The sequence below is a fragment of the Cervus elaphus genome, chromosome 30, assembly GCF_910594005.1.
Source record: "Cervus elaphus chromosome 30, mCerEla1.1, whole genome shotgun sequence".
In the NCBI taxonomy this organism is placed as follows: domain Eukaryota; kingdom Metazoa; phylum Chordata; class Mammalia; order Artiodactyla; family Cervidae; genus Cervus; species Cervus elaphus.
Genome location: NC_057844.1, coordinates 20,160,784 through 20,188,059, shown reverse-complemented (window position 1 = coordinate 20,188,059; position 27,276 = coordinate 20,160,784). Strand labels below are relative to the sequence as shown.

Genomic DNA, 27,276 nt, shown 5'->3' with positions numbered 1-27,276 from the left:
TCTTCATAAGAACACTGTGGAATGGCTATTGTGATCTGCAACCTGTAGATGAGGAAACGGATGAAGTGATATTTCCAAGACAAAAAACAGGCAGAACAGACTCTGAAGTCAGATTCCAGGTACACAGTCTTTCTATAGCCAGGTAACTGTCAGTACGAAAACTGCATCCCAGTCTCCTACTAAATAAGTGTTATTTAAAAAACACCTGTTTGTATAAACATTTTGAATTACCCTAATATTAAAATGATACAGGAGTGAAAGGTTATTAATTCATTAAATCAGAAATTAGCCTTATGTAATTATGTGATACTTATGTGTTATCTGGTTGGTGGTGGTGATGGTGGTGATTTAGTCGCTAAGTCATCTCGGACTCTTGCGACCCCATGGGCTGTAGCCCGCCAAGCGCCTCTGTCCTTGGGATTCTCCAGGCAAGAATATTGGAGTGGATTGCCATTTCCTTCTCTAGGGGATCTTCCCACCCAGGAATTGAACCTGGGTTTCCTGCATTGCAGGCAGATTCTTTACCAACTGAGCTGTGAGGTAATCCCTCTGGTTGGTGGTAGATATTAATAAATAAACTTCTGGCCAACTAAATGAACACATTGGTTAAATCTGCATAGAAATGCCTAGTTTTAAAAATTAACTACTATGAAAATGTTGTGTATTAAACTCTCAAGTGTAGAAAAATAGGGAAGGAAGAATAACCTATTTTCCTTCCCATGGCCCTAATTTTGTAAAATAGACAATCAGGGAATCACCACATATAGTACTACTAGAAAAAGAGAATTACTGTTGGATTAAAACCTACATTCAAAGCTCCGTCCTTCCTGGAAGAGCACAATGTAACTAGATCTCATTGGAGATAGCACTAAGGGATTGTCAAAATGTTTGTCACCCTGGAATTTCCTTCTATTGACTGTTCTTCAAATAAATAGACTAAGCTTAAGATTGGAATTCTTACGTTAGCATAGCAAGTGAGATAGAGTCTTATGTAGGTTGATCTTTCATGAAAAAAAAGTATTTTTACAGGTAGAATTCATTTTTTCTTTTTTTTAGTATTTTAATTTATTATTTACTTTTGGCTGTCTTCGGTCTTCGTTGCTGCATGGGCTTTCTTTCGTTACAATTGAGTGGGAGCTATTCTCTGGTGGCAGTGTGCAGGCCTGAGGTGCTTCTCTTGTGGAGCTGGGGCTGTTGGCACACGGGTTCAGTAGTTGTGGTACATGGGGCTAGGTGCCCTGCAGCACATGAGGTCTTCCTGGACCAGGGCTCAAACCCATGTCCCCTGCATTGGCATGTGGATTCTTAACCACTGGACCACCAGAGAAGTCCCTAGAGTTTCTAATGTTATATATTTGAAATATATATATATTCTTATTGTTTGTGATTTATTTCATGCTGTTGCTTTTGTCCTAAGCCTTGGCAAAGTTAAAATTCACCAGCATTCCTTATACCTATCAAGACACATGATCAGATGTTAGATAACAAAAGAGACAGCACCAAATTTGGTGTACATCGAAGTGTAAACTGTCAAGAGCTGGGAACATCTAATAATTAAGACTGGAGCAGTTATGTGCAGGAGAGGGGCACTGGTGAGCCTCCTTGGATATACTGGAACATTTCATTACTGTTCTATCCTTCACTTCCCAACAGCCGCCAAAGTCATGAATGCAAGCCCCAACATTCCCCAGCAAGAATTCCTGGCAATACAAGGTACTGACATGGCAAGGTGTAGCAAAAAGAGCAGTGACTTTGGAATCAGTTCTGCCTCCAAACTCGAGCTCTGCATATACAAGTTGTTCAAATTACTAAGCATCCCTAAGCCTCAGTTTTCTCTTCTGTAAAATGGGGGTCACGTTTCACTTGATTGGGAAAATTAGATAATGTACAAAGCAACCAGCGTGGTATCTGACATAGAAGTGCTTAATAAATAGTTGCTACTGCCGAATGGAAGAAGAAAACCATGCCAGGCTTGAATAACAGTTACTTCGGGTTTGTGAGCGTCAAGCACAACCATCTTAAGCAGAGGTAAACTGCCTATACAGTAGAGGAAAGTAAAGCATTAGTTGCTCCGTTGTGTCCGACTCTTTGAGGAAGCTGGCACCATAATTTCTGCTTTTTTACACCCAGTCCAGGATGGCCTTTTAAAGTCACAGGTCCTTCCACTGCTGTATCTTCTTCCTTGTGCTTAGGGGAAGGAGAAGAAAAAGAAAAAAACATCTCACTTAATGAAAGGAAGACTCTGCAGTGTTTTTTTAAAGCTTTACAATTTCAGTGAAATTGTTGGAACATCCAAAACATTTCATTAAAAGGGGAAAAAAAAAAATCTACCTGTAAACATACGTTTATCACCAAAGACAGAAACTTACCCAAGACTTGGGTGAAATTAAAGGAATTAGTCCTTGGTTGGAAGAGAATTCCAGGCTCCATGTATTTCAATTGCACAGTGAAGATCGTGCATTAAATGGAGCAAACAGCAAGACCAGTTAGCTTTGGGAGAGAACGAGTGACACTTAAACAACAGTAAACTTAGCCTTTAGGTGTGCCATTTCTTTAGATGGAAAGATAATTTATAAGAATAAAGGAAAATGTCAGAAGTAATTAAGATGATATTAATATTTATGGGCTTCCCTGGTAGCTCAGTTGGAAAAGAATCCACCTGCAATGCAGGAGACCCTGGTTTGATTCCTGGGTCGGGAAGATCCACTGGAGAGGTGATAGGCTACCCACTCCAATATTCTTGGGCTTTCCTGGTGGCTCAACTAGTAAAAAACCTGCCTGCAATGCAGGAGACCTGGGTTCGATCCTGGTTGGGAAGACACTGGAGAAGGGAAAGGCTACCCACTCCAGTATTCTGGCCTGGAGAATTCCATGGACTATATAGTCCATGGGGTTGCAAGCAGTCAGAAAGTCAGCAACTTTCACTTTATAATTTTATACTCAGGACTGTGCTGGGCACCAAAGACAGTAAATGAGGAATTTCCCATTGGTTGAAGACACTACTCTTAAAAGCATGAACTAGTGTAGTGGCTGCTTAAGAGCCAATGTATAGTAATAGTGGCTGCTTAAGAGCCAAGACTTCCCTGGTGGCTTAGATGGTAAAGTGTCTGCCTGCAATGTGGGAGACCCGGGTTCGATCCCTAGGTTGGGAAGATCTCCTGGAGAAGGAAATGGCAACCCACTCCAGTATTCTTGCCTGGAGAATCCCACGGATGGAGGAGCCTGGTAGGCTACAGTCCATGGGGTCGCAAAGGGTCGGACACCACTGAGTAACTTCACCTTCACTTTCTTTCAAGAGCCAATATAAGTGGTGAAGGCAAGATCAGAGGAAGGCCTGGAAGCATCATAAAGATTTCACAGGGGAGGTGGGAGTCCAACAGAACCTTTAAAGATCACAGGATTTGAAGATGAGAAAGAGGAAGAGCATTAGAGGTAAGGAACACAGTTCAGGGTGACAATGAACTTCACTGATACTAAGTCAGTGAGGGGCATGGCTTAGTTTGGGGAAAAAAAAAAATTCTGAGGCCAAATTGTGGAATGTTTTGATGTCAAGAGTTGAACTTCATTCTGTAGGAAATTGGAAGCCATTGGATAATAGTATATGACACTACCAAGATGAAAGCAGAATTGTAGGAAGACCCATCTGATAACAGGAGCCAAGACCTAAGGTAGAAGAAGTTTCCTTTATTTTAATACTTTTGAGGTTATTGAAAATTATAGATGTTTTTAAAATGCAGTCAGGTACAACTGAGTGACTAAACAACAACAACAATGTATATAAAAGTACAACATATGTTTAAAAAAAAAGGAAAGTACAACATGTGAGTCTAGGTTAAATCCCATTGAACCATTTAATTTCAAATATATTGCTTATTAAAGTTCTCAATTTGTAAATAAAATGGAAGAAGAATTAACCATGACAAATATCCTCCTAAAGTCCTCTGAGGGGAAATTATACGTGTATATATATATTTACATATCAATTCTATATAATTTATCTTACTATAATGACCTTAACTATATTGTATGACTAATGTTAGTATATTGCTTAAATATTAATTACAGTTTAGAGTACGTCCACACTAGAGCTTTAAAAATCATTACTTGGAAGTGTAATGCTCTGTTTTGATATTTTAACAATGATTACATTCAATTATGTTAATTTTTTCTAAATTTAATTCCCATACATGTAGAATTTTTTTCTTGATAAAGAGTCATGTTATGGGGGCCTTAAGAAATGATTCATTCAGGTAAATATTTGCAGTTTTTAAGAGAACTTGATTTGCAGAAACTGTTCAGTTTGGAATATTTGTGTTGAGTTCATTAATCATCATGTGCTCTAGTTTTCTCTTGAAAATGTCAGTTATAATAAGAAATTTTATAATTTCAATTTAGGAAACTACTCTCACTCTGTTTTATGAGACATTTTTAGAATATTTCTTCCACAAATAAGGGTACAATAGTTTTATATTATAGTTTTAAATAACTGGTAGATTTCTATACTTCCAAAACACTTTCTTTATCTCAAGTAAAGGCAGTAGTACATCTCGTAGAACTTTGGCTCTGAAGATCTAAACTTATCAGATACCTACCTATACAGCACTGCATGAGAAATACATGCTTCTGTTTTTTAACGAGTCCAGTTGAGTCTCTCTGATGTCAAAGCATGTGGTAATAGATGCCTTGTCAAAAATGTATTTATCTTATTGGATTTTCCCCAGTGGCTCAGTGGTAAAGAATCCACCTGTCAATGCAGGAGGCAGGGGCTCGAGCCCTGATCCGGGAAGATCCCACGTGCCGTGGAACAGCTAAGCCGTGCGCCACAAGTACTGAGCCTGTGCCGCGGAGCCCGGAACCGCAACTACGGAAGCCCAGGCCCCCAGAGCCCGTGCTCTGCAACAAGAGAAGCCACCGCAGTGAGAAGCCTGCACATCACAGCTAGAGAGAAACCCACGCAGCAAGGAAGACCCAGCACAGCCAAAAATAAATAAATACAATTATTGTAAATATATATATTTATCTTATAATGGTCTTGTTTACAACACTATTCTGGTTGTGGCTAGAATGTGGCCAGGTCTCTGAGAGCTTGCGCTGGATCTAAAGCAGCCCACACTCCCCCCAGTCACGGCAAAAGACACAGACAATCCAGAAGATGCATGAGACTTGTCAAACAGTATGAGCCCAGGGTGGGCATTCAGGGAAGGTCACTGACCTCTGGGCTGTGAAATTCAACAGACAGTTTTTTCAGTTCTCATTTGTTTTGCTCTCTTGGCAGTTCTCACTGACTCTTCCTTAAAAAGCCCTCTTTCCCTGGCCTTTAGTAACATCACGTTCACACCAGTTTTTCTTTTTCCGGCTCAGGGACTCCTGCTGGGTTGTCCTTTTTGTATCCAGAATATAAGTCCTAGAATCCTTTGAACATTCAGGTTCAGGACACTCTCCAGACTTCAGCTATCATCTAATGACTCTCACATTCCCCACCAAGCAGAAATCACAAACTAATAACCCGCAGCCACATCCTTTTTAAATTTATATACACTTTAGGGAGGCATGGCCCTTTTTCCTCTCCCACAGTCCTTCCTCTCTGCAAGCGTTTGAGTTAGCCCTTGTGTTGCTGAAGCTTCCCCCTGTTCTTCCAGATTCACAGCTCCTGCTCCCACAGTTCCTTGTCTCCCTAACAAACGGCCCTCGCTGGGCCCCACATTCCTCCTCCTTGTTCTCATTCTTCAAGCACAGCAAAACTGACACATCCCAGGTTAGCTTTCCAAGATTTTCCAGGCCAATGTCAGATCCCTCTTTTTTTAAAATCAAATTTACTTATTTTTGGCTGCACAGGGTCTTCATTGGTGCCCATGGGCTTTCTCTTAGTTGCGGTGAGCATGGGTTTCTCTCCATTGCAGAGTGGGTTTCCTCCACAAGAAAAGCCACTGCGATGAGAACCTGAGCACCACAACTAGAGTAGCCCTTACTCACAACTAGAGAAGAGCCCTCGCCGGAACGAAGACCCAGCATAGCCAAAATTTTTAAAAACAAAATTTTTTTTTTTAAGTTGTATCACAATATACAAGGATGAATATTTTAAATATAACATTTCAATCATAGAAATACATGCTGTCAACTGCTAGTTGGGGATGAAACTCTCCAATCTGTCTTCCTCCTTTCCCCAGGAAGAGGTTATGATGAGGGGTGAGAGCTGAGTTGCTCGAGAGGCCTTGCCTGGCCTGGAATCCAGAATCTTCTATTCACCAGCAGTGGCACATTTAACAAATTACTTATTCTGGTCTTCAGTTTCCTCATATGTAAAACAGAGGTAATCACAGTCCCTATTTCATAAAGTCATTCAAGTGTAAATTAAGGCCATGCCTGGGAAGCACTTGGCTAGTACGGTGAAGCGCAGTGCCAGATGTGTTCAGTTAGTGTCTACATCATTGTTGTCATCTTTATTATTGCAGATATGAATCTAGACATCTCTGTCTCTTCCTATAATGAAAGTGTTACATATAACCAGGCCCAGCTCAGAGTAGGGGAGGCTGACGGGTTTTCTGCCCTCTCCCAGTTGTGTGCCAATGAACAGTTAACATTCAGCTTTGGGCAAGGGTGGGGGGTGGAGAGCCATACTTTGTACTGTTTGCCATTTTCCGTGTTGTAAATTCTCCCACCATGGCTGATTTCAAGCTATCAGCGTGAGTTCAGTGAACTCACATTGAGAAGAGTTATCAGAATTGGAAAGAGTTATCAGAAGAGTTCGGGAGAGTTATCAGAATCAGCTCTCAAGTCCCATGAGCCTGCTTCAACACACCCCAAAGAGAATTTCTTATCTTTTCTGCTGCCTCTTTGTTCACTGCTGAAACTAGGATCTGATCTATCTCAGGCAGAGGACTAGACATACCTATCTGATGGGCTCCTGCAGAGGTAAGAGTTTATTTATGCCTGGAAGATAGAAGAAGTCTTCAGATCTGAAACCCAAAGCAGGGCTCAGACCCAGCTTACCAGGGTGCTCATAGCAAATGACAGTTTCTCATTTGTGAGGTTCCCTTTGTCCCTGGGAGATCTTGGGTGTGAGTGTGGGTGTGGCTACAGTCTAGGGTAATATACTGTTTTCTTTGGTCATGTGGCTATAATGCCTTCTTAAGAGCATCGGCACCTTACCTATTTTTTTTCTTTATTATTTACTTTTATTTTTAGCTGTGCTAGGTCTTCATTGTTGCTCAAAGACTTTTGCTAGTTGTGGCAAGTGGGGACTATTCTCTAGTTGTGGTGTGTGGGCTTCTCGTTGCAGTGGCTTCTCTTCTTGAAGAGCATGGTCTAGAGTGCGGGCTCAGACAAGTTTAGTTGCCCCAAGGCATATGGGATCTTCCCAGACCAGGGATCAAACCCATGTCCCCTGCATTGACAGGTGCATTCTTAACCACTGGATCACCAGGGAAGTCCCACCTTACCTATTTTTAACTTGTAGTATTTTGCATTGCACTCTTTCTGTTGATACTTAAGATGTTCAGGTAATCATTTTGTCATCTTTCCACAGTTTTAGAGATACCTTCTGATGGCTGCATAATTCCATTAATACACCTAACTGTTGAGTTTATCAAAGGAAAAAGAACCAGGAGGCAAAAACCAGGAAAAGGAACATAGATGGAAGAAAAAAGAATCTCAACAACTGAGTATAGTCATAACTCTTGACAAGAAAAGTAAGTTGAGCTCTGAAAAATAACCATCAAATCTTACAATTAGGTTTCTAACGCTTTCAGGAAAAGAAGCTTCATCTCTGGACGAGGGGCAGAGGTGGGTAGGAAGAGAGTAAAGTGCCTTATCTCGTGTAGAAGGCACAGTGGAGAAACCGAGGCTGGAGTGGTTCACTGACCTGCTCAGGGGCACTCAGGGCAGATCGCCCAGGCCAGGCTTCACTCTACCGTAGTCGGGAGCGAATGAGAATTAAGGAACTGGAGAGAGGAGGTATGAACGAGTCTTTCTGGAAGCAAGATGGGGAAAGAAGAGAAAGAGCAATAACTGAATAGAGTATAGGGACACGGAATCACTGCTTTTCAATAATAAATATAGGGCTCACTGGGGCTTCCCAGGTGGCGCTAGTGGTAAAGAACCTGCCTGCCAAGTCAGGAGATATAAGAGACATGGGTTTGATCCCTGGGTCAGGAAGATCCCTTGGAGGAGGGCATGGCAACCTATTTCAGTATTCTTGCCTGGAAAATTCCATGGATGGAGGAGCCTGGCAGGCTACAGTCCATAGGGTCACACAGAATCAGAGACGACTGAAGTGACATAGCACACACAGCATGCATAGGGCTCACTTCCTCCTAAGTTGCATTGAAAAAGATCCCAGTGAGAGCAGAGCCAGACGCAGACAGACCACAGAACCCTAAACCCTGTCCTGGAGATTTGTCTGTATTGGAAATCTCACCCTGATTGTCTTTGCTCCATCAGAGCCTCCTTGGATCCATCCCTCCTTTGACAGCTGAGGCCCAGACGCGAGATGACAAAAGGCATTTCTTAACATCTCGTGGCACAACCAAGTCAAAGCCAGAAGGTTTGAATGGCTTTTCTCAAGGCAAGAGCAATGTTTCCTGACCTCGCCAGTCACAGAAACTGTCCCAGACCCTCATTTAAATATACAGAAGGTCAAGAGATTTCGATTCAGGTCTATGTTGGTAGAGGATGGGAGCGGGTATCTGAGAGTAAAGTCAGTTATCCTTAAATTCTGGCAGTTTGGGGTATCACTGTACTGGCAAGTAACAAAGAGAAATAAACACAGTAGCATAAACTCCCATGGTTCAGCTCACAAGAAAAGGCTTACTCATAACCAGGCTGGGGATCCTCACCCTGCCTCTGCGGTCTGATGCTATCTTGGCACATGCTGGCTTAATCTCCAGCCCAATCTGGGCACAACAGAGGGAGGTCCGTTGCCAAAATTATAAAGTGGCAGGAGAGGAGGGAAACGGGGCTGCTTCTCTTCTTAATCTGTTTGGAACTGACTTTTAGTTCCTAACCAGCACACCGATCCAGACAAGGCCCGTCCTTGCCTCCCTTGGGTTTCCCTGGTTGCTCAGCAGGTAAAGAATCTGCCTGCAGTGCAGGAGACCCAGGTTTGATCCCTGGGTTGGGAAGATCCCCTGGAGAAGGGAATGGCAACCCAGTCCGGTATTCTTGCCTGGAGAATACCTTGGACAGAGGAGCCCAGAAGGCTACAGGACATGGGGTCATAAAGAGTTGGACATGACTGGGCAACTAACACTGCCTGCCTCCTCCCCTTCTCTGTCCCTCCAGCAGGCACTGGTGGTGGCAGCCATCCCTCCTACAGGCTTCTCAGTCTCCGGGACGGTGACCCTACATCTTTGTTTGCCTGGGAGAGTCCCAACCTACTCCTAAGAGCCCAGAGTTCTCTCAGGTTTGGGTTTGGTGTCCGCTTTTATATTCAAAAGGGCCCCAGTGTGGATGATAAATTCCATGTTCATGCTGCCTGTGAACAGAGCAAGAACAAAAACACAAGTGCATGGAAGCCAGAAGGAGTCTGCTAACAGTTTACAATGACTTCCATTTATCAAGCAAATCACTCTGCTCTCAGTCATTTCAATTAATTTTCACAGCCACCCCATGAGGGAGCTCTGGGCACAGGGGTTTCTGCAGATGAGGAAAGTAATGGTTAAATGACTTGACCAGGGTCATCCAACTAGGAAGAGCAGAACTGGATTCAAACATCCATCTGTGTGACCCCAGCTTATGCTCTAAAAGGGGACTGCCTGCCTCCTCAGGCCATGGGGACACCCACCCACCAATTTCTGAATGTGTTAAGAAACAGCACTTTACCCAGAAAGTTGGTCGGTTGGTTTCAACACTAAAGGAGCTCTCTGAGGTTTCCTATTTTTCATCTTACATTTGCAAGCAGAAATCTATTTCTGCAGCTGTGTGTATAATTCAGCTCTTGTTTCTGTAACCTAATTTGAGAGAACACGTCCAAAAGCAGCAATGACATCTACAAAAGCACAGTTTGACTCAAGTGGATCCAACCAATTTGCAAATGGAAAATAACACTGAAGAATAAGCTTTACATCACAAATGTGGCTGCTTCAAGTCATCCTTCGTGAAACTAAAGATGTAAGTGTAACCCAGAAAATGGTTCAGAATCTTTGCTTTACATATGCATAGTTTAATCTTCTAAACCCAGTTGCTCTCCCAGAAAAGACAACTTAAAGTTGCACCCTTTGCTTTTACCACCAGACTGTCTGCAGCTTCCCTTTCTTTTTTCCTTTTAAAAAAAACGGGCATTCTTTTTCATTTTTAATTCCAAAGCACTGCCTTTTAAAATATACACATATATATTTATTTATGTGGCTGCACCAGGTCATAGTTGTGGCACCTAGGATCTTTAGCTGTGACATGTGGGATCTTGTTCCTAGACCAAGGATCAAACCCCAGCCCCCTGCATGGGGAGCCCCAAGCCTTAGCCACTGAGCCACCAGGGAAGTCCCAGCAAAAGCACTGCCTTAATGCATTTTCTTTGGAAAAAAACAGACAGACAAACTTTGATTAATACCCCAATTTCAGACCTGTACATTGTACATTGTTACTGGTCTGCTTTTGTCCTTCTGTTTTCTATCCACTATCCGCTAGCCTACGTATTTCTTTTTTTTTTTTAATTGAAGTTTGGTTGGGTTACAATATTGTGTTAGCTTCAGGTGTACAGCCTAGTGTTTTGGTATTTTTGCAGATTATGCTTCATTACAGGTTATTACAATATAATGCGTAGCATCCTACATATTTCCTTGATTATTGTAAGCTCTGGACTGGAACAATTTGCCCAGCATTTAGAACAGTGCCCGGCATGTATGTAGTGTGTGCTAAGTTGCTTCAGTCACGTCTGACTCTTTGCAGCCCTATGGACTGTAAACCGCTAGACTCCTCTGTCCAAGGGATTCTCCAGGCAAGAATACTGGAGTGGTTTGGTATGCCCCTCTGCAGGGGATCTTCCTGACCCAGGGATCGAACCCATGTCTCCTGTGGCTCCTGCATTGCAGGCTGATTCCTTACTGTTGAACAACCGAGGAAGCCCTCAATAATTCTTTGTTAAGTGAATGAAGACTTTGCACACGGCAACCAGGAACCAGATCATGTAGGGCCTTGTAAGTCCTCCACTTTATCTTAAATGTGAAGGAAAGTCATTGGAGAGTACGTGGTCTGACTTACAGTTTATTTTTTATTTTTTTGACTTACAGTTTAAAAGAATTACACTAGGACTTCCCTGGCGGTCCAGTGGTTAAGACTTCGAGCTTCCAGAGCAGGGGGCATGGGTTAGATCCCTGGTTGGGGAGCTGGGGAACTAAGATTCCGAATGCCATGGGGTGTGGCCAAAAAATAAAAATAAATTAATTAAAAAGACCACGCTGGCTGTAGTGTGGAAGGAAGATTATATCAGGGGTAAGAGTGGCCTGGGGGCAGTTAGAGGCTAATGCAACATCCAAGCAAGAAAGACAATGAGGACTTGAGTTAGGGTGAAAAAAAGGTCAGATTTTTAGATATATTTTGGTGTTACAGATGGCAGAACTTGTTAATAATGAGGGTCTGGGGGTGGGGGGAGAGGAATTGAGGATAACATCTAGGTTTTTGGTCTCAATACTTAATCTTCCTGAGCCTATTTCCGCTTCTGTAATATGAGGATAATTAGAGCATCTCTCTGTTGGGACTATTGTGAGAAAGAGCAGAGGACCTTGATGGTTCACACATCACATGGTAAACGCTCAGTAAATGTTAGCTCTTCTACTACCCTAAGGATAAGTGTTTCCTAGGATTGCAAAAATATCCACCCCACAGAGACTGAGGGGAAAAAAAATTGTTTTGTAGAGTGTACCCTCCCCTCCCAAGGGATAGATATTTATTTAACAGAATACTTAGCATTAGTGTTGGAACAGTTTACTTGCACGCAGATACCTAGATATCTCAAATGGCTCATGATTCTCCTTTAAGTAGTGCTGTCCATTTAATATTTAGCAGAAGGAGTAAATAAAAGGTGAAATTACAAACCTCTGCTGATTAGAAAGTCAATCGAAATGTAAGAAAAAGTACATCTGAAATAATAGTGATTAAAAAAAAAACAAAACCAAGTATTTACTGCATTTTAATACACCAGAAACTAAAACACCACACTGTCTGATTCAGCACAGGACACCTCTTTGTCAGTTGTAACTCTCTGCAAAGCCAACTTTTTGGCTGCCTTGGCCTGTCCTTACTTCCCCCTGGAAAACTGTTTTAAACTTAGCACAGATAACATTTTGCCTCTATTACAATTAGCAGCTTCTCTCAGTGGGTCACCTGGCTTGGCAAGTGCTTGTGTGGGGTAACCCAGTCTCTTCTCTCAGAGCCTCCCGATGGTGGCCTCCAGGTAGCACGTGAAGAGCTGTCTGTGGGGAACGGAGGGGTTCCTTCATGCTCTTCAGGGGCTTTCCTGCTAGCATCCTCTTCCGCCTCAGCAGATCTCCCTGATTATTGGTTATCTGAGCCCTCCACCCAACTAGAGACCAGCTTTTCTTCTTCACAGACAGCCTCTCAGCCCTGCCCCCTCACAGCCAAGGCCTTTTAGGGACCTTTTTCTCTTCCTGAAGACCTCCGCTCAGTCCTCTCCTCAGGTGAGACCCTAGGACATTTCTTCCAGGGCTGTTTTCCTGCTTTACTGACTACGCCAAAGCCTTTCACTGTGTGGATCACAACAAACTGTGGCAAATTTTTAAAGAGATGGAAATACCAGACCACCTTATCTGCCTCCTGAGAAATCTGTATGCATGTCAAGAAGCAACAGTTAGAACTGGACATGGAACAACAAACTGGTTCCAAATCGGGAAAGGAGTACATCAAGGCTGTATATTGTCACCCTACTTATTTAACTTATATGCAGAGTACATCATGCAAAATGCCGGGCTGGATGAAGCACAAGCTGCAATCAAGTTTGTGGAAAGAAATATCAATAACCTCAGATACGCAGATACCCTTATGGCAGAAAGCGAAGAGGAATTAAAGAGCCTCTTGTTGAAGGTGAAAGAGGAGAGTGAAAAAGCTGGCTTAAAACTCAGCATTCAGGGACTTCCCTGGTGGTCCAATGGCTAAGACTCCATGCTCCCAGTGCAGGGGACCTGGGTTCAATCCCTGGTCAGGGAACTAGATCCCACATGCCACAACTAAAGAGTTTGTATGCCGCAAGTAAAGACCTGGTGCAAATAAATAAATAAATATTTAAAAAAAAAAAATAAAAAAAAATAAAAAATAAAAAAAAATAAATAAAAAAAACAAAAAAAACTCAGCATTCAGAAAACTAAGGTCATGACATCCAGTCCTATCACTTCCTGGCAAATAGATGGGAAAACAATGGAAACAGTGACAGACTTTATTTTGGGGATTCCAAAATCACTGCAGATGGTGTCTGCAGCTATGAAATTAAAAGATGCTTGCTCCTTGGAAGGAAAGTTATGACCATTCTTAATATCATATTAAAAAACAGAGACATTACTTTGCCAACAAAGGTCCTTCTAGTCCAAGCTATGGTTTTTCCAGTAGTCGTGTATGGATGTGAGAGTTGGACTATAAAGAAAGCTGAGTGCCGAAAAATTGATGCTTTTGAACTGTGGTGCTGGAAAAGACTCTTTGAGAGTCCCTTGGACTGCAAGGAGATCCAACCAGTCCATCCTAAAGGAGATCAGTCCTGGGTGTTCATTGGAAGGACTGATGCTAAAGCTGAAACTCCAATACTTTGGCCGCCTGATGCAAAAAACTGACTCATTGAAAAAGACCGTGATGTTGGGGAAGATTGAAGGCAGGAGGAGAAGCGGACGACAGAAGATGAGATGGCTGGATGTCATCACCGACTCGATGGACATGAGTTTGAGCAAGCTCCGGGAGTTGGTGATGGACAGGGAAGCCTGGCATGCTGCGGTCCATGGGATCGCAAAGAGTCAGACATGACTGAGCAACTGAACTGAACTGTTTTCTTGCTATCCTTCTCCTCAAGTAGGGGGAGCTGCCTCTTCTGCACTCTTAGAGCTGCTTTGATCTGTCTAGTGACAGCCCCTGAGAGCTGGGCCTGACTGCCCCAACTTGGTCTTCAGCTGGATCCTAGTGGCCTCTCACAGGACAGGGACCACCCTACTTCTAGTGGCTGACCCTGGAGTCCAGATGTCCCACATGGCCTGGACAGACTATCCTTGATCATCTTTCCTGCCAGCCACTCCCTGCAGCCCCCACAGACAAGCCAAATACAACAGTGGCGGGCTCAGATGGAGACACTCAGGAACAGGGGAGAAAGCTGATGAAGAAATCAGCTTCAGAAAGAAAGTTGTGGTTCCTCCGAAACAGCAGACTACAAGGGGGCAGTTACATTTAAAGTGCTCCAAGCACATGATTCTCCGAAGATTTGGGCATTTGAATTTGGGGTTTCTGTTTTGGGGGTTTCTGTTGTTTGTTTGCTTTTTTAGCCGCGGCACACAGCATGTGGAATCTTAGTTTCCCTGACCAGGGATGGAACCTGAGCCCCTGACAGTGGAAGCTCAAAGTCCTAACCAATGAACCACCTGGGAATTCCTGGGGTGGTTTTTTAGTTTTCCAAAATGAGAAAGAAAAGGTTGTCAGATGACTTTTTCTCACTCTGGAAACGAGAGCCTCACCTGGAATCATAATGTAAAGCTTCAGACTCGATCTGGTGGACAGGTTCACCACTCACACATTCTTTCTCACATCTTTATCATTTATTACATTTTAGATTTTCCCTAAAAGAGATATTATTAAAGGCCAGCTTCAAACCTTTTAAAAAGTACCTATGAAATGTGATCTACATTCATGATTAAGATGGTGTTTTCAAAATTTTATGAATTTTATTTAACAATTATTATAGTACTTTTTTATGTACCAAGGATGATCCTAAGAGCCTTATAAAATTAACCTATTTAATCCTTAAGCTAATGAAACATTTACCATTATTAACCTCATTTATAGGTGAGAAAATTAAGTCACAGAGAGGTTAAGTAACTTGCACAAGGTCACACAGCTAATAAGTGACAGAACCAAGAATTCAAACCCAGTGACCCTGTATGCTGAGGTCACTAGGCTATGCTGCCTCTATAAAGGGCCTGAAAAACAGACAGATAGATGGATGTGCTGTGCTGAGTCATTCAGTCACGTCTGATCTTTGTGACCCCATAAACTGTAGCCTGCTAGGCCCCTCCGTCCAGGGGATGTCCCAGGCAAGAACACTGGAGTGGGTTACCATGTCCTCCTCCAGGGGATCGAACCCAGGTCTCCTGCATTGCAGGCAGAGATAGATAGATTTTTAATATATATTTATCATATATAAAATATATACTGTGTGCTCGGTAGCTCAGTCGTGTCCAACTCTTTGCAACCCCATGGACTGTAACCCGCCAGGCTCCTCTGTTCATGGAACTTTCCAATGGAATGGGTTGCCATTTCCTACTCCGGGGATCTTCCTGACCCAGAGATCGAACCCACATCTCCTGCATCTCCTGCATTGGCAGGCAGATTCTTTACGACTGAACCACCTGGGAAGCCCCATAAAATATATACTATATGCATATATTTTTGTGTATAAATGTTATATTTTATACAGGTACATATGTATGTGTGTGTGTGTATGAGAGCAGGATTGTAAGTGCAGTTTTCCAAATGGCCCTCTTTTTGGGTGTTTTCAAAGCATGGCTAAAACCCGGAAAAGTTCTATATAATTTTTCTGTAGCTACATCCTCTTGAGGAGACTAGGGGACTGGTTTCATAAACGTAGGCTTCTCCTGTGACAAATGAGGTGGCTAAATCAGAAGAACTAGTTCGTCAAGTGAGTGTAAGAAGCGTCCAAATGCAAAATTATTCAAATTTCCTGGAAGGCCGACCAGGTAATTTTCCTCTTTAGACCTGACTCTGGGAGGTGTCCTGACTCAGTATTCGGTAAGCTAACTCCGGACTATTCTTGCGCCTTTTGGACTAAATATAATGCGAGTTTGTTCTGTTCAATAGTTCATATTCTAATACTTATGTGCAGGTTTAAGTTTAAATTTCTAGGGTCTCACGCCTCCGGATTCACCAAAAAGGTAACGCTCAAGTAAACAAGTGGGGCGTTCTAGCTACTGGTGCAACTGCGCCCCCTGCCGGCGCTGGGCCGGCAAGCCGGCCTCATCAGAGGGCCTCTCCCGCTCCCCCCAGCACATCGCAAACTTTAGCCCTTCCCCTCTTTTGCAGCTTTCCAACCAAGCCAAACTGGCTTAGCGCTGCCCCGAGCTAAGCGCAAGTGCACTTAGCGCTGAGGATCGAAGGTAAATCAAAGCCTCGCAGCCTTAAAGTATCTCGCGGTCTATCGGGGCACACCCAAAGCAGCGCATTGGACTGCAGCTGCAGCCAGCCTCCTGTCCCATACGTTTGCAACCACAAGTGGCACGCCAGAGCCTGAACCAAACAGCATAGTACAATGCCCTTTTGTTGGAAAGGAGGACTATGACTCACCCCATCATTTTCTGTGTGCGCAGAAACCACGGCCTACACAGGAGCGACCAGACCAATCGGTCGGTGCTCCGCTGAAGCCCCAGGTTACCTGGAAGCTGTCCCGATAGCGAGCTCTCCAGGGTGGGCTCCAGAGGGACTGCACAGAAAACTCACGATTAAGGTTAACAGGGGCCAGGAGGAGCTCTATGCATTCGGATATTAAATTAATAAGTAACAAGTGCCTTAAAAATATGTGACCAAGACCTCTGATACATTAGTAGCAAGATGTTAGCTTAGCTTCCCAACTAGACTTTGTTGGATTTTTAAAAAACAGAATTTTATCTGTTTGTGTTTTTCAAACTAGGCCAAGAGGCCTCCTCCACTCCTAAAATACAAAAATTCTTTCTGTTCCTCTTCTCAAACCAAATCAGACTCTGGACACACCCAGGAGCTCACTGTGTCTTTTAGTTAACTCTCTGTCGCCTTTCACTTTAGAGAAAGTTCTGCCGGTAACAAAACCTGCTATACTAGCCAAGAGGGAAAAGGACTTGAAGGAAGAGGAAGAACACATTTTTAATAATTGTTCTCAAAACATACGAGGATAAAAAGTAAAAGAAGTGGAGAAATATGCCACTCCATGCAGGAGTCACTCTGGACAAGTGTTTCTGAGCTATGGCCTATAGGTCAGCCATCATGGCAACCAAAGGAGAATGTAATTACAAATGAGGACCTGGGAGGAATCTCTAAGATGGTTCCCACAAAGGGTACAGTGGAGAAAAAAAAATCTATGCAAATGAAGAAAGGCAACACTGGAACCTCATGAGAGCAGAGAAGAAGAAAAAGGTGAGAAGGGAGAGAGAGTGAGGTGGGAAGCAGAGAGAAGGGGTGAGTGTGGGTAGCTACGGGCAGGCTGCATCAGGGTGAACATCTCACGTTTATAATTTAGTGTAAGTAATGCATGGCTTTGTAAAAAAGCAGGCAAGGAAAGAAGAACTTCAGTGTTCTCATACACATAGAGTAAATATGTGAAAATGCAGACAATGCAGAAGAGCATAATGTAGAAGTGAAAGTCTCTCCCCCACCAACAAACAGCTATTAATGTTGGAGCAGAGGTGCAAGGGGTTGTTGGGACAGGCAGGAGGCCAGGCAGCCCTGAGACAGAAGATAGAGGCCAGCCCTGGACATTGTGGTTTAAACCGAAGGTTTTCAGCTAATGGCTTCACTGGAAGCCCTTACACAGGCTTCCCCCACCCCTAAAACTCCTCACCTAATTCTCAGCAAATGTGAGAACTGTGGCCAAAAACAACAGCCACCTCCCTATTTGATTTAATCAGAAAAAAACCCAAACAAACACAACACCTCTACTTTTATGCATGCCTGAAATGTTAAGAATGTACCTGTAGCAAATTTGAACAGAGAGCATTAAGCTTTGTTATGTACTTAAACTGAGTGAAAGTGTGTATGACAAATATACAAATGTCACTCTCAGGACCTGGGTCAGGTGGTGTGTGGTAGTGAAAGCTGTCCAGTTATGTCGTATTTATATCTCTGTCCTCTGTCCTAATTTACAGGAGGTGACAGTGGGAATGAAGATGAGGCGGGAGAGGAGGAGATAGTGGAGTAATGTCTTAATGCCTGGTGATAAATGAAAATGCTGAATTTCCACAGATATGTTAGAATTGCACACATCCCATAGAGAGGTTAAGATAGCATTTTCTCATATAGTGTTAACATAAAATAGTTACTCCTGAAGAATGATTAACATATTACTTATTAAAGAAATAATAATAATACCATTTATGTAATAAATCATGAATAATAGATATTTATCAGAAACAGAGTCTCCTTTATACAGTTATAAATGAGTTCTAGTTGTTATTTTAATAATAATCCTTTAGTACTCTTGCCTGGAAAATCCCACGGACGGAGGAGCCTGGTAGGCTGCAGTCCATGGGGTCGCGAAGAGTTGGACACGGCTGACCGACTTCACTCACTTTCACTTCACTTGTTGAACAGGAGATTTAAGATTGCCCAGTGCCTCTGATGTGAATCAGAGGTGCTAAATAAGCTCCAACTGCACGCTATTAGGCTGTATATAAGTATGTATATCACCAATGCAATGAACATGAACTTGGGCAAACTCCAGGAGATGGTGAGGGACAGGAAAACCTGGCATGCTGCAGTCCATGGGGTTGCAAAGAGTCAGACATGACTGGGTGACTGAACAACCACAAGTATATACAAAAAATATATGCCAATTAGAGTGATCATAATGTTAGATGAATATATTTGAATAATATTAAATACTAAAACACATGGTAACTGAAATGGTTTCTCGCTCTCTCTCATACACACACACACACACACACACACACACACACACACACACATACATTGTTTTTAACCCCATAGCTTTTCTGAACAAAAACAGAAGAGAAATGCAGAATATATAAAGCCAAGCTGGAGTAGGTCCTATGCAGTGAGCTCTTTGGGGTCCCTAGCAGAGACATACATTGCAGTCTGTTCACAGTCATCCAAAGTAAGACAGCAGAACAGGGACGTGAAGACTTGAGAAGACTTAGTCTTCTCAGCATCATCCTTTCAAAGAGCTATCATCAGACTCCTTTTGATTCTAAAGGGAAAAGGATAATAACACTGTTCTTCTTAAGGAGCTAATTCTCTCTGGTTGAAATAGTCAAACCACATAGCTCTTTCTGTTTATTTACAGCGTTGTAATTGTATAACAGGATAGAAGTACCAATGCATTCAATAGATAAAATACACTTTATTTAAAGTAGGGAAGGATTTCCTGGGGGACGCATGAAATTAAGAATGTTAGGATAATTTTGTAAACTATCCAGGTGTAATTACCAACCAATAAAAATAAAATATTTCATAATACTCTTAGTTTTCACTAGATATTGGTTTATAAATCGTGGTTCTATTGTTTACCTCATCGCAACACAGTCCTTAAAACCAATATTCTTTATTTGGTGATATGTACTAGGTGGAAATCTTTATAATCCTGGAATTCTACATGCAAAAAGCTGCCCAGGTAGGCCCCAGCTCTGGGTGTGCGGTACGTACAGGCCGCGAGAGCATCCTTGTGATCCAGGGGCCTAGGTTGACTGGACCTTTCCCAAGGGACCCTGAAATAACACAGCTAAAAGTGGAGAAACAGAAGCTAAGATCTCAGCTGATAAAATGGGCCTTGCATGAGGTCAGAGGACAAGTAAAGTTATCAGTAAGAGAACAGTAGTGATTAGAACCAGAAGTTGAGAAGAAGAACAAGGCTTTATGAGGGCTAAATCAGCTAAAACAGTTCAAAACTGAGGCCCCGAAGGACAAAGAGTGTAAGAATATTCCCCATCCCCTGTTTTTAGTCACTGGTTTAGGGGATGATTTAGGGGGTTCCCAGGTGGTGCTAGTGGTAAAGAACCTGCCTGCCAATGCAGGAGACATAAGAGATGCGAGTTCAATTCCTGGGTCGGAAATATCCCTGGAGAAGGGCAGGGCAACCCACCCCAGTATTCTTGCCTGGAGAATCCCACGGACAGAGGAGCCTGATGGGCTAGAGTCCACAGGGTTGCAAAGAGTCAGACATGACTGAAGTGACTTAGTGCACATGCAAGCGTTACTGATTTAAATTTACACTGAGAAATTCATGGCCACAAGCAACCAAAGTGATGATGATGATGATGGTGGTGGCATAATTGGTGTATTTTCTCCCTGAGCTCCAGACGTGTGATGCAACAGCTCTTAATCAAGAGTTGGTTGCTTTTCTGGTTTGATTGAGAAATCACTGTCACAAGCACAAGAAAAACACAAATAGTGCATTCTCTCTGCGGGCCTACATGGAAATTAGAAGGTAGCCCGATGAACAAGGAATCCAATGGCATAAGGTGATGATAGTTTAAGGGTCCATCTCACTGTTGGAGTATCTTACTCCCCCACAGCATCTGCATTAGAGCAGGATTTGCCACTGGGACCAGAAATGCTGGCTGTTCGTCCTTTGGGATCTAAAGCTGTGAAAAAGGGAGAATCGAGGGGACTAGGAATTGTTTCTGCATTCTAGGTAATGTGGAAGATTTTGCAGTTTCTTTTTTGTAAATTGGAGATATGACCAACACCACCACCACTATCACCCGCCCCTCCCCGCAACCCCACCAAAAACACAAACAGAAACATCCTAGGCTCTAGGAATGGAGTCTTGTAGTACTCAAAGGATAATATGGTCCCGTCAGTTTTAGCCTCAGCCAAAGATGGAGGAACTAGCATTTCTGATAGAATTAAGAGATCGAAGATACTGTTTACTGAAAATAAGCCATGGATGGAGGATTCAGGGAAACAGGGACAAAACTGTATCCTTAGCACCTAACAGGGCCTGGTTCACAGAAGGTGAAGATACGCATTTGAAAATGAATAAACAAATAGATAAACCAGAAAATCAAAATACAAGGGTGACGAGGTAACTAGTTTTAAGTAATAAAAACCCTGAAAGATCAGAATCCAGGAAATTAGATTCAGTCTAAAAAGCTATCAAGCCTGGAAATCAGAATACAGGTCTAATCATAACAGTGGCCTCTTTTGCATTTCCTGCTGAACTAGGATGGCATTAAATTTCTAGATTTTTTCCCCCAAACATTTTATCATGAAAATTTACAAATTTACAGCAAAGTTGAGAGAATTTTATAGTGACTACTGTGTAATTACCACCTGGATTCTACCACTAATATTTTACTATTCATGGGTTTTTTCAGTTCAGTTCAGTCACTGAGTCATGTTCAACTCTGCTACCCCATGGACTGCAGCACGCCAGGCCTCCCTGTCCATCACCAACTCGCAGAGTTTACTCAAACTTATGTCCATTGAGTTGGTGATGCCATCCAGCCATCTCATCCTCTGTCATCCCCTTCTGCTCTCAATCTTTCCCAGCATCAGGGTCTTTTCAATTCAGTCAGTTCTTCGCATCAGGTGGCCAAAGTACTGGAGTTTCAGCTTCAACATCAGTCCTTCCAATGACTATTCAGGACTGATCTCCTTTAGGATGGGCTGGTTGGATCTCCTTGCAGTCCAAGGGACCCTCAAGAGTCTTCTCCAACACCATGGTTCAAAAGCATCAATTCTTCAGTGCTCAGCTTTATTTATAGTCCAACTCTCACATCCATACATGACTACTGGAAAAATCATAGCTTGGACTAGATGGACCTTTGCTGACAAAGTAATGTCTCTGCTTTTTAATATGCTGTCTAGGTTGGTCATAATTTTCCTTCCAAGGAACAAGCGTCTTTTAATTTCATGACTGCAGGCACCATCTGCAGTGATTTTGGAGCCCGCCCCCCCAAAATAAAGTCTGTCACTGTTTCCATTGTTTTCCCATCTATTTGCCATGAAGTGATGGGACCAGATGCCATGATCTTAGTTTTCTGAATGTTAAGTTTTAAGCCAGCTTTTTCACTCTCCTCTTTCACTTTCATCAAGAGGCTCTTTAGTTCTTCTTCGCTTTTTAATTTTTATTCATTCGTTTATGTATTTTTGGCTGTGCGGGACCTTCGTTGCTGCGCACAGGCTTTTCCCCAGTTGCTGAGCATGCTCTTTAGTTGAGGTGCTCGGGCTTCTCACTGCAGTGGCTTCCCTTGTTGCAGGGCTGGGGCTCTGGGGCTTGGGCTTAATAGTTGTGGTGCACGGTCTAGTTGCCCCTCGGCATGTGGGATCTTCCCAGACCAGGGATTGAACTATGTCCCCCGCATTCACAGTCAGATTCTTAACCACTGGGCCACCAGGGAAGTCCTGTATGTGGTTCGCATGCCTGCTAAGTCACTTTAGTTGTGTCCAACTCTGTGCAGCCCTAAGGGCTGTAGCCCGCCAGGCTCCTCTGTCCATGAGATTTCCCAGGCAAGAATACTGGAGTGGGCCTCCATTTCCTTCTCCAGAGCATCTTCCCAACTCAGGGATCAAACCTGTGTCTCTTTACGTCTCCTGCATTGGCAGGTGGGTTCCTTACCACTAGTGCCACCTGGGAAGCCCAGTGTAATCTCTATATACCCTCAAATGCTGAAAGATAACACTGGAAAAACACCTGGTTTAGAAGCAAATGGTCCTAATACCTGGTTCTAGCACTTACTAGTTATGCTTTTGCTTAAGTTACTTAAACTTTCTGAACCTCCATTTCCAGATCTTATAAATGCGGATCATAATTTTTACAGTGATGTTATGAGGCTTAATAACATGTGAGAAACATTGGTGTCTTGGTGATTAGTAGTAACTCACATCCAGTTGCATTAGCCAGAATAGTTTACATTTTTAATTTTCATGTGAATTTCTTAGATGAACATCCATATCTGCATATGTATAGTAAATATATTCATATATGAAAAATCTTATTTGGCACTTATTTCAAAATGGCTAATATATAAAAGAGATGGTAATATTCAGTTGATTATTTGAAGTTGTGTTCATAACTTTGCTCACAAATAAAGTACCCATTGTGCCAATATGCTGTTCTAGTGAAGCAAAAAAACCATCATGTACATTTTACAGAGAAATATTGATTAAGTTAGCATATTATATAATATTTCTAATATTTAAAGGAAAGTTGTTATAAAGTCATCATACTCTGATTGGAATTAGAATAAGTCTTCTAATTAAAAGGACAAAGTCTTGTCCTTTACAGAATGGCACAATCACAAAATGTGTTATTTGAGCCACATAATGTTGGAGAAGAATTTATTTCTTTATCATTGCTTATTTCATTAAGCAATGATACAGTTTTGATATAAACCATTAAGACAGTAAGAGATATCAAAAATCACCTGTGTGATGAATTATAGTCAATATATTATAAGCAATATAGTCAATATATTATTATTACATGATAATATGTACACAATTACATAATGTATGTATAATAATATATACATAAATATGTATATATGTATGCAATATACATATATTACATAATTATTACATATATTACACATGCAATTCAATTATATATATAATCATATAATATAGTTATATATGTAATTATATAATAATTACAATTATTACATATTTAACATAATAATATATTGACTATATTATATAATATATTAATATATTATTTTAAGGGGCTTCTCCAGTAGCTCAGATGGTAAAGTATCTGCCGTCAGTGCAGGAGACCCAGGTTTGATCCCTGGGTTGGGAAGATCCCTGAAGAAAGAAATGGCAACCCACTCCAGTATTCTTGCCTGGAGAATCCCATGGACAGAGGGGCCTGGCGGGCTACAGTCCATGGAGTCCCGAAGAGTTGGACACGACAGACTGACTAACACTTCATTTTACTTCACTATATTATAAGCATATGAAAGTAACCTATGTGATTGAGAGGTTTTACTGCCTATATATAGAAAAAGAAATGTCATTTTAAAAATTATTGACAATAGATATATAGGGAATATCAAATGGTGGAACCCTTAAAAATTATTTCATAGAATAAGTATATCCTTTTGCAATGTTATTGTGTGTGCAGCAAATAACATACTAAGCTACTTTGATCAGCAATCCAAACAGGATTTATAGCTAACCTAAAATGTAACACTGGCTCTTTCAAGTAATTCATTGCAGCATTTATCAACAAAGCTTATCAGCCAAAAATCCTAGTGAAAGAGTCCATAAATCAATGAATGTGGCCGTCAATGCTGGGAGATTTCTTGAACAGATACAAAAGGCACTCACCAAAAAGGAAAAAATTGATAAATTGGATCTAATTATGATTAAGGACTTCAGCAAAAGGCACCACTAAAAAAGCAGAAAAAAAAGCCACAGACTGGAAGATGTTACTGAATGCAAGTTCACAAGTTTGTGTGCCCAGCACACAGTGAGGCCAGACAAACCCAAAATGTCAGAGTTTGGAGCAGAGAAAGTTTTATTGCAGGGCCATGCAAGAAAAATATGTGGCTTACACTCATAACCCCCCAGACTCCCCTGGTTTGGGGGGAAAAGCTTATTTAGGCAAAACTTGGGATGAGGGCTGCTGGGTGTGAGACTTTCGGTGATGAGGTAACAGGGTGGTGCTCTGGTAATCTGGTACTCTCCCTGAAGTTGCCAACCTCTACTGGGTGGGGATTTTGGTTTGGGTAGAACTCAAAGATATTGTTACCTATACTTCTTGAGGAGGCACCAGGGTCTCGCACTATAATTTTCTGATTGTTCCTCCTTTGTTTCTATATCCCCTTACTTCCCTGGTTAGCAACTGTTTAAATCTGCTCTTTGGTATTCAAGAAGGTCTAGGAGACAGAGGCCCTTTTCCTGCAAATAAGAAAACAGGGGACACAGAAAGGCTTTTGTGTGCAGGAGGGCCCCACAAAGGTCCTGCTTGCTTTCAAGATATTCATAATATCTTATATCTGACAGAAGACTTTTACCCAGAATATATTTAAAAACCCTTACAAATCAATAATGAATAAACAACAATTCAGTTGTTTAAAAAAGGCAAAGACTTGAATAGGCACTTCGTGCTCAAGACAGCCTGCTTTATCTTCCACAGAAGAGAAGGAGATTAAGGTACACATCTTCTAGGTTGAAAAAAAAAGTGAAAGTATTAATTGCTCAGTCATGTCTAACCCTTAGTGACCCCATGGACTGTAGCCCGCCAGGCTCCTCTGTCCCTGTGATTCTCCAGGCAAGAATACTGGAGTGGGTTGCCATTCTGTTCTCCAGGGGATCTTCCCAATCCAGGGATTGAACCCTTGTCTCCTGCATTGCAGGCAGGTTCTTTACCATTTGAGCCACCAGGGAATCCAGGTTGAAAGTTTTTGGTAAATCACATTTTTTTATTCCCTGGCATCTTATTTATAGAGCACATGCTATTGACTTCTTTTTCTTCCTTTTTAATATTAAAAAATTGTTCTGCTTTATCCTCTATTATTCTTATTTTCCTGCACTTTTATCAAATACCTTTATTTTACCCCATTTTCTTTTCCCTTCCTATGCCAGATCTCTATGTTTTCCATCTGCGTCCTGGCTTAAGTGTCTTAGACATTGAAAGTACTAAATATCCTTTTCTTTGGGCCATTTAGAAACATCCTATGAAAGACACTGCGGGAAAATATTCAGTGGTGCTGCTAACAGGAAAGCTGCAAGATGACTAATGTCCGTGTGTTGCAAGTAAAAGCTTCTTCCTGGTATTTGTCTTGTTTTTGGTTGTTAAATGTAGGTAAAACACCTTATAATTCAGCAAACCCGGATTGAATGAGTGCAACTAATGCCAGGTAAATTTAAACATCAACTTCTGAGGTAAGGAAGAGAAGGAAGTAAATGAAAACGGGGGTATCGACTCTTAAATTTGACACCCTAGGGAGGCAGTTTGCATAGTGGTTAAGAACACAGACCAGATTTGCCTGGATTTGAATGTAACTTCCCTTATTGACTATGTGACTCTGGGCACATTTGTTATCTTTTCTTTGCCTCAGCTTCCTCATCTGTAAAGTTGGAGGACAGTTTGACCTCATGGGGTTATTACAATAATTAATTTAGTTTATTAAAAGTAAATACTTTTACTTACTTACTTTTACTTAGAACATTGCCTGGCAATAGTAAACACCACATAAATGTCAGTTACTATCACTCAAAATTATAATAATGAATAGATGAAGGCTCCAGAAACATTTTTAGTTTTTAGAAGTCTGAGGTGGTTTTTTTTTTTTTTTTGTAGTGTTTCTGATTTTTAAAAGATCACCAATGGGGCTTGGATTACTCCAAGGGGAAAAAAAAAAGTGTGGCTTAATACACTGATAAATGAGTTTTTAAGAAAGAAACCACTTTGTATGACCCAGTATAAGGAGTAAAGTTGACTCACAGGAGATGTCTGGCTGACATGAAAACCATTAAAGAAAATCCTGAGCACGATGTTGACCTCAACTCGGGAACACATGCTTTACATTATCATCCTATCACTTCTTGAGTTCCTGGCATGTGTCGCTGAAACAGACAGGCTTGGTTTTGTTTTTTTTTTCAAGTAGTCATTCTCTGTTATTGCTTTTGACTTAGATAAACGACCTTCTAACTAACTATTGGGAAACCTTTTGTAGACTTTATTTGTGATGGTTATTTAAAGTGATAGCTGTGAAAAACTGTCAAAATATCTTTTAACAGTGTGCTTTTCCAAAAGAAAGGCCAATTTCTTTGAAAGTAATAACGAAAGGATAATAGAATCCCAGATATAAGAAGGAATAAGGTCTGTGAGCTCATGGATGGCATTCATCTGCCAAGACAGGAAAGTCTGTCTCGGGAGCTAACCGGTTTTGCTTGCTTCATACTGCTGAGTACACTTGAGTAGCTGCAACGGGAGCAAAGTACACTGGGCAGTGCCCCAGCAAATGACTTTTCTTGCCAGGAAAGACTAGCTCAATGCTGCCTCTACAGTGAAGGCTGATTCACAGCTGTATAAGAGTCTGGCTTTTCACTGAAGATGTGACTACCTTGAATGGCCTGAATGTTCATTATATATTCAATATATATACTACTATTAATAGGGCTTCCCCAGTGGTTCAGCGGTACAGAATCGGCCTGCAATGCTGGAGACACAGGAGACGTGGTTTCCATGCCCTGGGCTGGGAAGATCCCCTGGAGGAGGGCATGGCTACCCACTCCAGCATTCTTGCCTGAAGAATCCCATGGACGGGGGAGCCTGGCGGACTACAGTCCACAGCATCACAACGAGTTGGAGATGACTGAGCACGCGTGAAAGCACACACTACTTTTTTAATAATATTTCTGAATATTTTACCTTATAACAACTAATTTTATTGTCTAAAC

At 41.9% G+C, this 27,276-nt stretch overlaps 1 long non-coding RNA gene across 1 annotated transcript; it reads left to right on the top strand.

Annotated features, from left to right (window-relative positions):
- Positions 1 to 149: 149 nt before the first annotated feature.
- On the top strand, positions 150 to 18,126 carry LOC122686547. Its single transcript, XR_006338820.1, has 5 exons — positions 150 to 3,432; positions 3,574 to 3,668; positions 7,526 to 7,688; positions 16,975 to 17,322; positions 18,051 to 18,126. It is a non-coding gene; the product is annotated as an uncharacterized LOC122686547 (long non-coding RNA).
- The last annotated feature ends 9,150 nt before the right edge of the window (positions 18,127 to 27,276 follow it).